Source organism: Mus musculus, chromosome 4, assembly GCF_000001635.26.
Source record: "Mus musculus strain C57BL/6J chromosome 4, GRCm38.p6 C57BL/6J".
Lineage (NCBI taxonomy): Eukaryota > Metazoa > Chordata > Mammalia > Rodentia > Muridae > Mus > Mus musculus.
Genome location: NC_000070.6, coordinates 63,837,496 through 63,850,557, shown reverse-complemented (window position 1 = coordinate 63,850,557; position 13,062 = coordinate 63,837,496). Strand labels below are relative to the sequence as shown.

At 44.4% G+C, this 13,062-nt stretch overlaps 1 protein-coding gene across 2 annotated transcripts in view; it reads left to right on the top strand.

Annotated features, from left to right (window-relative positions):
• Tnfsf8 (tumor necrosis factor (ligand) superfamily, member 8) overlaps positions 1 to 13,062 on the top strand; it is a 30,307-nt gene that overhangs the window by 10,951 nt on the left and 6,294 nt on the right. The gene's annotated exons all lie outside the window — the stretch shown is intronic.

The window sequence follows — 13,062 nt, the reverse complement described above, 5'->3', positions numbered from 1 at the left end:
GGGGATATATGCAGAGGTCAGTTAACACTGAAGATTAAACTCAAGGTTATCTGACTAGTTTTTTTCATGACTCAGAGAAGGAAAAATCAGAGAGATGAAGTATCTTGCTTTGATCATACAGGCTAAACCAAAAGGTCCTTGACTCTGACTCAGTCTTTATATTCGAAACATCAGTCTCCACCTTAGCTCCACTCACAATTTTCAGAGCCCAGGTACCAAGCACAGCTGCCTGAGCACAGAACTGGAAGAAGATGGGGCGGGTAGATAGACCAGGGTAGAGATGCTGGGCACCTTTGGGACAAGAGGGTACAAAAGAACTGACACAGCTCCTTATAGCAGCAACACATTTGAAGTTTCTTCCCTTCAGGACAATCTACTGAAGACTTAGAATGTATGGGCAAGGAGCCCTGGGTAGACAGGCAGCCTTCTGAACCTTTTAAGATTGATGAATAAGCTCAATATTGGCCAAAAACACTTAGGGCCGAGTATGTGGTCTTAATTCCCTCACTTTGTGTAGATAACCAGATATGCAGTCAAAGAGAGAGGTAAAGTTAGAAGGGCACAGACACTGCCTACAAAGATTTAGATAGTAAATATTCTAGGCTTTGCGTGCCTTGGCTGAATCAGTCATGCAGTTACCATGATTGAGACAGCCTGAAAACACCCAAGTCTGTGAGCGTGACTACTATCCCCTGGGCCTCACTTACAGAATAAACAATGGTTGGGCTTGGCCCATAGACTGGAAGAGCAGACTCCTGCGGTACAGGGAGTGTAGGCTTTGGAGGTGGACATCCTCGCTAACTTGTTGCATATGTTCCTGTGGAGCTTTGCAAGGAGCGGCATGCAGTGATTAAACTTAATTCCTCCACCTCTCCTTCCATTGTCCTGCCACCACCCCGACTTAGATTTTTCTAGGAAAAATTGGAAGTTTTCATTTGGCAAGGGGCAGTAGCCACCTCCCATAGATATAATGTCTGTGGTAAAGATAGCCTTGATTCAGTGTCAGGACCCCAGCCACACTCACTAGCTGTTCTTTCTTGGTTGTAGAGTGCTCCAAACATTGGTCACCAAGTATAAAGCTCTTAACTAGTGGGTTACACTGACTAGTTACAGTGCTAGTTAACTAGCACTGACCAGAGCCTAGGATGCAGGGCTCTGCACACATGCTAAGCACAGGATATCCTTAGATCACATGAAATAAAAGAAAACAAAGAACAAAGTTGTCTTCTTGACAGCTGCTACGTTACACTTAAGATGAAAACACTCTTTCTGGGAAAGCATATCCCACTGTGCTCTGGTGTTAGACTGCCCCTCCCATCACAGGAAGAAAGTGACACAGATGCTAGGTTGGCTTTGTCATGTATTCTGTTTTCATGATCATAAGAGGCAGAATAAAGCAAACTTTCCATGTTACTCCCCGGTTTTTCATTTGAGGGAACAACTTTTGTTCATGAAATCCCAAGTTTGGGAAACTGTGGGTTTGACCACTTCCCAGCTCCCTCCTCACCTGTCCCTTGACTAGGAATATCCGAACAAGAACTAACACCAACACCAACACCAAAATAACCTCTGTCTTTAATTCAGGGGTTCGACAACTAGATTCTATTCGTCAATGCTGATAATACGCCTCACTAGGAATGTTAAATTTGCCTTAAAGACTTTTCCCTACTTCCTTTGGGTTGGTCTGAGGATCAGCCTTGAGAGTTATCAGTACGGGGTGGAGGGATGGGTGTATTCCCATTGACATTCCGTTTGCAGGTAAGTTTCTGAGATCCGGGAAGTCAGGGGGACTTGTTAAAGGCTATACAGAAGACAAAAGAGTCCTGCAAATATGAGACTCCAAGGTTTCCTCTGTTGCCCCTACTTCAGCCAGCACCCTGCTGTGCATGGCCCCTAACTCCCACTTTTAATGTACATGCATACTTACCTTGACTCCACAAATTGGGGGCCCTATAATAGGATGAGGGAGAAAAATAACATCTGAGGCCAAAACCTGGTTCCCACACCAGCAGGAACTGGTGTCTCTTTAGGAAAACTTTTCTCCCCTCTGAACATCACTGGACTAAATATACTAAATTAATTCAAGTTGGAGCTAGAAAGAATGCTTCTTTTACAAGCCTGTAGGCAGGTAAATGCTTGCTATGCAGCATGAAAGCCTGAGTCACATCCCCATCACCCACATAAAAAGCAGGAGCAGTTGTATATACCAATAATACAAGCATTGAGAACACAGAAACAGGAAGGTCTCTGAGTCTCACTGGCCAGGCAGCCTACCCAAACTGGAAGGCTCTGGGATCAGTAAGAAACCTTGTCTTAAGAAATAAGACAGTAGGGCCGGGCGGTGGTGGTACACGCCTTTAATCCCAGCACTTGGGAGGCAGAGGCAGGCGGATTTCTGAGTTCGAGGCCAGCCTGGTCTACAAAGTGAGTTCCAGGACAGCCAGGGCGATACAGAGAAACCCTGCCTCAAAAAAACAAAAAAACAAACAAACAAAAAAAAAAACCCCAAAAAAAAAAACAAGAAAGAAAGAAAGAAAGAAAGAAGGGAGGGAGGGAGGGAGGGAGGGAGGGAGGGAGGGAGGGAGGGAGGGAGGGAGGGAGAAGGAAAGAAAGAAAGAAAGAAAGAAGAAAGAAAGAAAGAAAGAAAGAAAGAAAGAAAGAAAGAAAGAAAGAAAGAAAGAAAGAAAGAAAGAAAGGAAGGAAGGAAGGAAGGAAGGAAGAAAGAAAGGAAGAAAGACAGCAAGCAATTGAGGAAGACATACTGTGTTGACCTCTAACCTCACATGTATGCACACATGAATATGTATGTGCACACACACTAGCAGAGCTCTTTGACACTTCCTGAGACTAGAATTCTCTTGTCCTATATAGAAAGAGAGAAAGAAATAGCCTGACAGTTGTCTGAAGAAAATCTGAAGCCACAATCTCTTTCACCAACAAACTAATCTTAAGCCAACACAAGAAACAAATTGCCCTTTTGGGAAAGGAAAAGAAGCAGGCAGGGAAAAAGAGAACACTGTTGCAAGACATCCCAGGCAGGGCAGACCTACTTTCCAGAAGTTCCTGGGAGGAAGTCCCAGGGATGGCATGAGGTTTGTCACAAGGACAGAAGCTGCAAGGATTGCAGCTACCATGACAGCTGTTGTAACCAGGAAACCAGCACTGACCAGAGCCTAGGATGCAGGGCTCTGCACACATGCTAAGCACAGGATATCCTTAGCTACAGGGAAACCACAGAAAACCACACCCGTGTTAGTAATGAGCCCTAACACAAACTTGTCATTCCTGGCCAGAATAGGACCCAGTCAATGGCTGACTTGCACTCGGCCCACTGTGCTTGAGGCTTGTTAGCCATTCAGTTGAATTCATGGACAAACTGGAAGGCTGGGAGGCAAGCCTGTCCTGTATGCTTCGTGCTGGGTTTTATTCTCTCCTCTAGCAGACAGAGGTAACATGCCTCCTGCAGAGAACCACCATGAACATGAAATCAAGCCAAAAATACACCTTCATGTTCCCACTTGGCTGGACCTCAGAGCATCCATCTGGTCCACTTTGCTCTTCCATCTTCCATGAAACAGTCTGCCTCCTCCACATACAGCTTAAAACCAAGGCTCCTGCATCCTCTTGTCATTTCTTGTTTTAATGTTTTGCTTCCAGTGAGTTTTGACTCTCTAGTGTTGCTCACTACTGGGCTCATTCGTCCAAATCTCAGATTATAGGGCTCTTTACCTGGATTTCCCAGGAGTTTCAACTACTGCCCTGGGTCTGCTTTTCCCCCTCCAGACCCCACCAGGCACCGTTCCTCACAAGGCTGGACTGGTAGGAATGAAGCTTAGCCAAGGCAGGTAGGTTAGACAGGATCTTGTACTGAATGAGATCAGGAGAAACAGCCTTCTCCAGAGACAGTTTTCAGTGAAACAGCTCTCTTTATTAGGGAAGAACAAGAACTATCTAACCCTTGGGGCATGGGTAGGGGCTTGCAGGGTGAGTGTTCATCTTTGGCTGGGGCACAAGTGCTGGGGAATGTTTCATTTGCATAAAGAGGAATCCCAGGTGCTTGTAGGACATATCCTTATAAGGGTGAGATGAAGTTTAACCTATAATCTGGCCAGCAGGCTATGTGACAACCTCAATGGTGGTGGAGGTGGGGGGTCATAAGGCTTACATTGCCTGGCCGTGCAAGCCCAGAGCAAGGAGGAAGCAGTCCTACTCCTGCCTGACTCAAGACAAGATTTTCAGGGTTTGGACACAATTCATCCTCACTCTTGCTCTGAACCAGCTCCCCTGGTCACACAGCTTTCCAGCCCCATGCCCAACAAAACCTCAAATCTTTGTATACCAATATCTGCAGAAGGATGTAAGATGTGCAGAAATGCTGTCAGGACAAAATGGTACAGTACTGTGCCTCCCAGCAGGTGGTGGAGGCGTCTGGGGTTCTCTTTTGTAAAGCTGAAGATATTTCAGCCACTAGGAACTTCTCAAAGGCTAGCATACTCTGTCACCAAGTTCTGGGATGGACAGAGAGGGCCACTGGTGCTTTGGGACAGGCTTGAGAGGGTCATGTGACCTGGAGTGATTCCATATCCTGTCATTAGAAAAAGTTGTTGGTTTGGGTTTTTTGTTTCTGTTTTTGGTTTTGGTTTTGGTTTTTGGTTTTGTTTTTTTGTTTTGCTTTTTTTTTAACTTGTTTATTTTGCTTTGGTTTTTTTCTTGCAAATGCTTATGTGGCCCATGGTACCCAGAGGTCCTTAATGTCCTGAGGATGTTCATACCGTCCAAAGCTAAAAGGGAAAAATGGGCATCAAAAGAGGTGAAATGAGGCAGGCTATATGATAAAGAAATACTGAGTGTGAGAAAACCGTACAGCCAGGGAGACTAATTTCTCCCCAGTATTTTACTGACCCAAATGGTCTATGACCATTTGTCATATAGAAGCCACACTGAAGGCACAAGGAATGACAGTCTTCCTTGTCCTCACACTCCCTTCCCCTCAGAAGAATAAACACTGGCTGGCAGAGTCTTACTCTGTCAGTGGAATGGGGCTGGATCCAGAATATCCACGTCTGCAGTTGTTACTCCTGGGTTCCATTTTTCTTCGTCCCCTTTGCAGCATCATACGATGCTTTCCCATGGGGATAAATTGCTTTTCAGCCGGTCACATACTTCACTTGCCACAAGGAACCTATTTGTTCCTCCAGTCAATCTTAACACACTCAATAAAACCTGCTCTTAAACCCACTTTCTTTTGCTCAAGGCAGAGATAAGAGGAATTAGGAATCTCTCTGTGGAAAATACCCAGGAAGTGAGCCATTCTGAATGATGTGGAATGGAGTCCTGCATAGGCTATCTAGCATTCTAAAGCCACAACTCCTAATTTTCATACATACCCAAAAAAGAATGAGGAGGCAGGAGACAACATGAGGTATAGGGGAGAGGAGAGAACACAAAGAAGGTAAAAAGGTTTCCATTTGATGCTAGAATTGCCAGATATAATTCCCAGTCTCCAGCTCCAGAGGATATGCCAACTTGCCTATCATCCTGCACTTTAAGAGGATGGAAGAAGGAGGGAAATAAAGGGAGAGGAGGGGGGAGGAGGGAAGAAGGGTAGATAGTACTAGACCTCAAACTGGTTCCTTTTTATACTCTGTTCAAGCCCCAGAGACATCTGTGTGCCAGGCAGGTAACCCAGGCCCCAGACCAGAGAAGGGGAGCCACTATTTGGTATTATTTGTGTGGTATGCAATAGGCTCAGTGTTGTCCATTATTCCATTTAATCCTCTTGCAAGCGGTTAAGGTGGATGCGCTCACTTTGAGGAAGAAGGAGCAACTCGGAAAGTCTCACATACTCGGGGTAATCCGTACAAGCAGTAGGGAACCAGGGTGGGATTTGGACTCACACGGGTCTCATATCCTGAGAGCGCTTCTGTGCTTCCGCACTGCAAATGAGCGGTGGCACAGGAAAGGCCATTTAGAATGTTAGAAGAGTCTTACAATGTTTCTTAAACAGCCCCACCACCAACTGTCAGGCCCATCAGTCTTTAACATGCATTACCTGCAATGAAGTGCCCTAGAGTCAGATGTGTTTACCTTACTACCACAACAGGTCAGCACTTCCAGCTCCCAAAAGCCTTCACAGTATTGATGTGGATCCTAACTTCATTTTAACCCATTTCTGTTCATTGTTTTCTCTGTGTTCAACAATAAGCATGCTGTCTATTAGGGATTTTTTTTTTCAAGGACCGTTGTGAATCCAGAGTCTCCCTTTTACATATGACTTCTCTTGAGATTCCTGTCTATATCATAAATATTCTTGGCCTGGTAGCATCAAGGAAATGGTTAGATTTGAAGGAATGTCTGTGAAGTGACCCTTTGCACAATGCCCGCCAGGTTAAGAGTTCCCATTGATCCCAAATTCGGCTGGGAATGAAGATTCCTCTAGATGTCGCTGTTGGGACTTTCCCTGGGTATTCATTCTCCAGGGAAGAAGAAACTAAAACGTTTCTTCTGTTTCTTCAAAGATTAAGATATTTCCAAGAGGTCTTCACCCTCCCCTCCCCCACAAAATCAGAGAGTCTCAAACAATTGTGTAGAGAACTGAGAAAACCTACTCTCACAGGCGATACAGTGTTTCATCCCTCCCCGCCCCACCCCTTCAAATCAGAGAGCCTCAAACAATTGTGTCCAGAAGTGGGAAACTCTACTCTCACAGGTAATACAGTGTTTCATTTTAATGAGCATCTCGTTATCTAATCCTCTCTGTATGGCATCACAGAGCTATCCCAAGAAAACAAGAAAAAGAGACAAAAAGAAAAGCGACCTCACATTCTCAGAGTCACGGCTAGCCATGTGCTGTGTCTGTTACTAGACATCTGTAATCTTAATGTGTGTCATATTAGCTACGCATCTCTGTTGAGTGTCACTGGGTTTACTTCACTGGTACAGTAAGGAGCTGAAGTTCTGGGAGAGGAAATGACGGATCCAACACCTTCACTAGAACCACATGTTCTCTGAGAAGCACCATCTGCCCGGTCCTTATAGGAGTCGTTCTGAAGAAGTTGACTAGGTCACAAATCATCTGACTCGAAAGCCCCATTTCCCTGACCTGTGACTTGACCCGGGCACTCTCCCAGACTCAGGATCAGGAAGGCACCCTGAAGCTGCTTTCCCAGCAACGTCCTCCAGCTGTCTCCTGAGGCTTCAGTCCCGGGTGTGTGTAATGGCTACAGACTCATCTCTCCTCCCTTTAACCCTCACTGCTCTAGAATGATCTAGAAAGGCATTTCTACATCTCAGTCAACAATGTTCCCCATCTAAATAGGAACGCTAAAATCTGAAAGAGAATATTCCAGACTCCCAACATCCAAACATCAACTAAGCCTCTTCTCTCAGAATAAACCCCTCCAGACTCAGGCACTGAGGAGACAGATTGCAGAGATACAGTCTAGATGCTCAGTCCACAAATCTCTGGAGCCACAGCAAGATTCCTACTGCCTGGGGCACCTATACAAGTCTTCATATCCACAATAGACTATCTTATCATGGGTTCACAAGCTGATGAGACTTGAGTTGCATGACTGGTACCCCACAAAATATTGTCTAGGTCTTAGCAAGATCCCTGTGACTTTCAAAGCGGCCAGCCCACTTTTTGAACAGCACTGACTGGCCAAATATTCAAGCTCCCATCTCTGTGACTTGGGTTATAACTTGGGTGTCCTTCTTATATGTCTGCCCCGGAAACCATGTGAGGAAAAGGAGATCAGAGTGGTGTTAGTTGTCAGCTGAGAGCATTTTAAGCCTTCAGAAGCCACTAAGACTCTTGGGGTTTGAACCCCACCACGCATCCTTCACTCTTCTTTTGCTGACACCTCCAAAAGTGAAGTAACAGAGATGGCACCCTTCTCCAAGGTCTTCTTCCAGCTCAACAGTGTCAATCTCTCAATACCCAGCCCCTCCTTGAACCAACTCCAGCAATGGCATTCTTAGAAGGAGAAGCCTGTGCTTAGTCTTAAGCATGAAACTATCTAATCAATTCTTGAAGAAAAACTACAGTATGCCTGCCATTTGACTTCAGGAAATGCAAATGCTTCAAAATAAGGTAGACTTTTTCCATCATTGGGTTTCTCAGAATTACAGCTGAGGTCACCCCACTGTACACATGAAGACCAAAGGGGAAAAACAGAAGAAAAAAACGCCTGCATGTGTGAGAGACAAGCCTGGGCTTGTACTTCTGCCACCATCTGTAGATGCTCAGCTCTGGCAGATATCACCACAAGCCACCTGATACAGAGGGACCTTAGGACTAGAGAGATAGAGCCTGTTTTTGATGTGACATCCTGGCTTTGATCCAGGGCATGAATCCTACTTTTCCACCTAACTTAGAATCTGTGAGAGTCAGGCCAATATTCTCCCTGCCAGGGGAAAAAGCAAGCACTCCTTCTCACTACACTGATGCCCTTAGCACTGGTCCAGCCAGAGCTACAGAAGGAAATAAGAGAGATGGTCTAGTTGACTCCACTCAGCAAATGCATCTTCTTGGCTGATCAGTAGGAGAGACTAAACAGTAGTCTCTGCCAGGATGTGTTTTAAAGGACAACTGGCTTGATAGAGGCAGGGCATTCCACTTGACAGGAACCAGAGGTATGCAGGTGGAAGCATATCCATGTAGTTGTGTACTGGAGCTGCACGTCTCCAAACTTGTGTAGAGTGGGGGGAAATCCGTTTGGGCATTAGAGTCACACTGACTGAGTTTTGATCTCCACCCTACTAGCAACTAGATGTGTGGCTGAGAACAAGCCAGTTAACCCTTTCTTATTCATCTATTTATTTATTTATATTCCAACTGCTGCACCCTCATCCCATTCCTCCCTCACAGAGTCCTTCTTCCCATTTCCCCTCCCCTTCTCCTCTAGGAGGATGCTCCCCCACTCCTCACCCATATATCCCCTCCCACCCTGGAATATCAAGTCCCTGCAGGATTAATTATGCACATCCTCTCCTGCTGAGGCAATACAAAGCAGTCCTCTGCTTCATACTTCATACGGCATCTGCATCTGTTTCAGTCAGCTGCCGGGTAGAGCATCTCAGAGGACAGTTATGCTAGACTCCTGTCTGCAAGCACAACATGGCATCCGTAATAGTGTCAGAGATTAGTGTTTACCCAAGGGATAGGTCTCAAGTTGGGCCGTTATTGTTTGGCCATTTCTTCAGTCTCTGCTCCATCTTTGCCCACCCTCCAGTTAAACTTTTAAAACCTATAGTTTCTAATGTAAATAACAGAGATAACTGTAAACTATCTCTCATGGGATGATTGTAAAAATTAAATCTCTTATGGGATGCTTGTAAAAAAATGTAAAAATGAAATCATGGCTGTAGCATGCTCAGTAAAACATTACAGAAATAGTCAACATTAGTTATGATGGTGGTAGTGGTGATGACATTTATTACTATTAAGACACAGAATAAAATGAGGGAGGGTATGGGCTGATACTGGAGAGATTGGGAGGAGTCAAAAGCCCATCAGAGCTGTAGGGAACATAAATTAGAAAGTGATTCACAGCAAAGAGAGTCCGATTTGCATCTCTCTGGTTTCTTTTGGTTGATGTTCTACAGTCCCAAAGATGAGATTGGACAACAGTCACACTTCCTTAGACTATTACACTTTGGGATCAAATTTCTGGTTATACACATCCACGAGTATGTGCAGGGCAGCAACAAGCCTCACAAGAACACTGCTTAGATGATAATTATGGGCTAAGATCTAGAGAGTGGAAGCTGGCCTTCAGCCTTTGATGGGCCAGAAGCCCCGTGTGAGTCCAGAACAGCTAGAGATGAATACTGCCCCTACTTCTGCTGGGGGTTCCTCTAGTAGTGAGCTTGCTCAGACAGCAGAGGGAACCCTTCACTCAGCTTCTAGCTGTTCTCGGGGCCCCAGGGTCTTTCTCGAATGAATCTGGACAATAAGATAAAGGAAGTAACTGGTAGTACCCATGTGTCTCTGTTTAGTTTCTGTTTCCAGGATCTGTCCGTTGGTGAGTCGGGTGTTGAAGTCTCCCACTATTATTGTGTGAGGTGCAATGTGTGCTTTGAGCTTTACTAAAGTTTCTTTAATGAATGTGGCTGCCCTTGCGTTTGGAGCATAGATATTTAGAATTGAGAGTTCATTTTGTAGATGAACTTTTGGTAGATTTTTACCTTTGATGAGTATGAAGTGCCCCTTCTTGTCTTTTTAGATAACTTTGAGTTGGAAGTCAATTTTATTTGATATTAGAATGGCTACTCCAGCTTGTTTCTTCAGACCATTTGCTTGAAAATTGCTTTCCAGCCTTTTACTCTGAGGTAGTGTCTGTCTTTATCCCCGAGGTGGGTTTCCTGTAAGCAGCAAAATGTTGGGTCCTGTTTGTGTAGCCAGTTTGTTAGTCTATATCTTTTTATTGGGTAATTGAGTCCTTTGATGTTAAGAGAAATCAAAGAAAAGTAATTGGTGTTTCCTGCATGGTACTGGTACAGCGACAGACAGGTAGGTAGATCAATGGAATAGAATTGAAGACCCAGAAATGAACCCACACACCTATGGTCACTTGATCTTTGACAAGGGAGCTAAAACCATCCAGTGGAAAAAAGACAGCATTTTCAACAATTGGTGCTGGCACAACTGGTTGTTATCATGTAGAAGGATGAGAATTAATCCATTCTTATCTCCTTGTACAAAGCTCAAGTCTAAGTGGATCAAAGAACTCCACATAAAACCACAGACACTGAAATTTATAGAGGAGAAAGTGGGGAAAACCCTTAAAGATATGGGCTCAGGGGAAAAAATTCCTAAACAGAACAGCAATGGTCTGTGCTGTAAGATCAAGAATCGACAAATGGGACCTCATAAAATTGCAAAGCTTCTGTAGGGCAAAAGATACTGTCAATAAGACAAAAAGGCCACCAACAGATTGGAAAAGAATTTTTACCAATCCTAAATCTGATAGGGGACTAATATCCAATATATACAAAGAGCTCAAGAAGCTGAACTCCAGAGATTCAAATAATCCCATTATAAAATGGGGCTCAGAGCTGAACAAAGAATTCTCAACTGAGGAATACCAAAGGGCTGTGAAGCACTTTAAAAATGTTCAGCATCCTTAATTATCAGGGAAATGCAAATCAAAACAACCCTGAGATTCTACCTCACACCAGTCAGAATGGCTAGGATCGAAATTTCAGGTGACAGCAGATGCTGGTGAGGATGTGGAGAAAGAGGAACACTCCTCCATTGTTGGTGGGATTGCAAGCTGGTACAACCACTCTGGAAATCAGTCTGGCAGTTCCTCAGAAAACTGGACATAGTACTACTGGTAGATCCAGCAATACCTCCCCTTGACATATACCCAGAAGATGTTCCAACCGGTAAGAAGGACACATGCTCCACTATGTTCATAGCAGCCTTATTTATAATAGCCAGAAGCTGGAAAGAACCCAGATGTCCCTCAACAGAGGAATGGATACAGAAAATGTGGTACATTTAGACAATGGAGTAGTACTTAGCTATTAAAAAATGAATTTATGAAATTCTTGGGCAAATGGATGTATCTGGAGGATATCATCCTGAGTGAGGTAACCCAATCACAAAAGAAGTAACTTGATATGCACTCACTGATTAGTGGATATTAGCCTAGAAACCTATCAAGGAGGAAGACCAACGCATGGATACTTCATTCCTCCCTAGAATAGGGAATAAAATATTCATGGAAGGAGTTGCAGAGACAAAGTTTGGAGCTAAGACGAAAGGAAGGACCATCCAGAGACTGCCTCACCCAGGGGCCCCATCCCATAATCAGCTACCAAACACAGACATTATTGCATACGCCAGCAAGATTTTGCTGAAGGGACCCTGATATAGCTGTCTCCTGTGAGACCTTGCCAGTGCCTGGCAAATATAGAAGTGGATGTTCACAGTCATCTATAGGATAGAACACAGGCCTCCAATATAGGAGCTAGAGAAAGTATCCAAGAGCTGAAGGGGTCTGCAACCCTATAGGTGGGACAAAAATATGAACTAGTCAGTACCCCCAGATCTTGTGTCTCTAGCTGCATATGTATCAGAAGATGGCCTAGTTGGCCATCATTAGGAAGAGAGGCCCCTTGGTCTATCAAACTTTATATGTCCCAGTCAGGGGAATGCCAGGGCCAAGAAGTGGGAGTGATTGGGTGAGGGAACAGGGTGGGGGAAGGGTATAGGGGACTTTTGGGATAGCATTTGAAATGTAAATGAAGTAAATATCTAATTAAAAAATGTGGAGGAAAAAGAAAGTAACTGGGAGCTCAGGACATACTACTCAGAGACAGTATGTAAGCTCGGCAGGGCGTGGCTCCTATTGTATGAGTTTAAAACTGTTAGTTTCTGAAGGATGGACTGAGTGGTCATCTCTGGTGACATCATCAAAATATGTCAATGTCAGATTGGAGAGTTTCCAGTTCTCCAGATAGGGGGAACCAAGGCCCAAAGAAGAGGAGATCTGCTCCAAATACATTGAATTTGAGTCACTGCAGGAAATGTATAATTTGGTTCTTTGCATACAAAATAGCTTGTTATAATAAGAAAGAGTGATCATCATCAGTGATGATATTAAACATATTTTTATTTCTCTAATGCTATAATGACACAAATAGCATGTTTGTCTCTATTAAAGAAGCTCCAGATGGGAGGCTTCCTGCTAAGATGTCATCAATGTTTTGTCCTCTTAAAATTTGAAGGGGATGTTTTTATCTTTGCAGTCTAGATGAGGCAGATGTAGGGCATCCTCACATTCCCATGTGCTCACTCAACCCTGAGTATGCCCTTGAGTGTCTTCAGACATAAAAGTTGGCCCTGGGTTACTCTGAGAACCAGGTTAGCTGATGCTGGTAAAAGCAGAGGCTAGTTTCTGCCAAGCAGAAGATGCTGGGTAGAAAAACCTGCATCAGTGTTGCTGTTGGAGAGACTGGTGTTCAGGCTGAAGGACATGGGAGGCTCAATCTCATTTGACCTATGGGTGGTGTTCAATAAAACCTTTCATGAGAACTCTCTAGAACGGT